The sequence below is a fragment of the Taudactylus pleione genome, unplaced genomic scaffold, assembly GCF_031769625.1.
Source record: "Taudactylus pleione unplaced genomic scaffold, aTauple2 ptg000737l, whole genome shotgun sequence".
NCBI classification, from domain to species: Eukaryota; Metazoa; Chordata; class Amphibia; order Anura; family Myobatrachidae; genus Taudactylus; species Taudactylus pleione.
The window spans coordinates 1,909,702-1,910,798 of NW_028285139.1; the positions used below are offsets into that span (position 1 = coordinate 1,909,702).

Here is a 1,097-nt window from a genome sequence, read left to right on the forward strand (position 1 = left end):
TAGTTCCACATGTATTATTGCATTACAATAAAGATTTATGTACACTACTGGTTACAATAAACAACACATGTTCCCATGTATCACTGGGGAATATGTAGAAATATGAACAAACACTGCATTCTGTTATTACAAGTTATATAATGTACCAGTAGTGTAATAACATATAAGTGACAGGATATAGTTGTGATATAATTGTAATTGAATACAACAAAAACCAGACTGCTCCTGTGTGTTGTGTGTGATGTGCTGTAGAGTGGTAATAACCAGTATCACCAGTAACACGCTGCATGAGAAGTGTAATAAATAAAGGTCAGGATATAAATAGAGAGAGGTGTAATAATAATGCAAAAAGACTGGGTCTCACTGTGTTGCCCAGGCTGCTCAGCACTGACTATTCACAGGCGCGATCCCACTACTGATTGGCACGGGGGCTTTGACCTGCTCCGTCTCCGACCTGGGCCGGTTCACCCCTCCTTAGTGCAACCTGGTGGCCCCGGGCTCCCCCAGGGTCACCATATTGATACCGAACTTAGCGTGGACACCCGATCGACATAGCTCAGTGAGGACCAGAACTCCTGGACTCAAGCAATCCGCCAGCCTCAGCCTCCCATGTAGCTGGGATTACAGACGCACGCCACCGCGCCCGGCGTCTATACAGCTCTGCTCTCACTGCCTAGTAGCTGCACGGCCTCTGACGTCACCGGCCGCACCAGCGCCGCCTGGCGTCTGTACTGAGAGGAACTAACAGCGCCATCTAGTGTCTGCTAGCTGTAACTCTGTGCTGAGCTAACAGCGCCATCTAGTGTCTACTGGCTGTAACTGTACTGAGGAGAGCTAACCGACCAGTCTCTGTCATTAGCCGTCCAATAGGAATCCAGTTTACGTCATTGTAACCTGGCTTCGAGCATGTCCGATATGGAGGTAACACTCTCTCGCATGTCACAATCACATTGCAGCAGTACAGGGCAGGCCGGGGATCACATTTACCTATGAAGCAAGGTAGTTACACACAGCTGAGCGATCATACACCTAAACTGCCCTGGACCTAAGTGTGCCCAGCTGGGCTACCACTCATCGAACTCCACCGAAAACTTTTC

The 1,097-nt window shown here is 48.6% G+C and overlaps 1 non-coding gene across 1 annotated transcript; it reads right to left on the reverse strand.

The window, feature by feature from the left end:
• Positions 1-347: 347 nt before the first annotated feature.
• LOC148477215 (signal recognition particle RNA) lies at positions 348-648 on the reverse strand. Its single transcript, XR_015872538.1, has one exon.
• Positions 649-1,097: the final 449 nt, after the last annotated feature.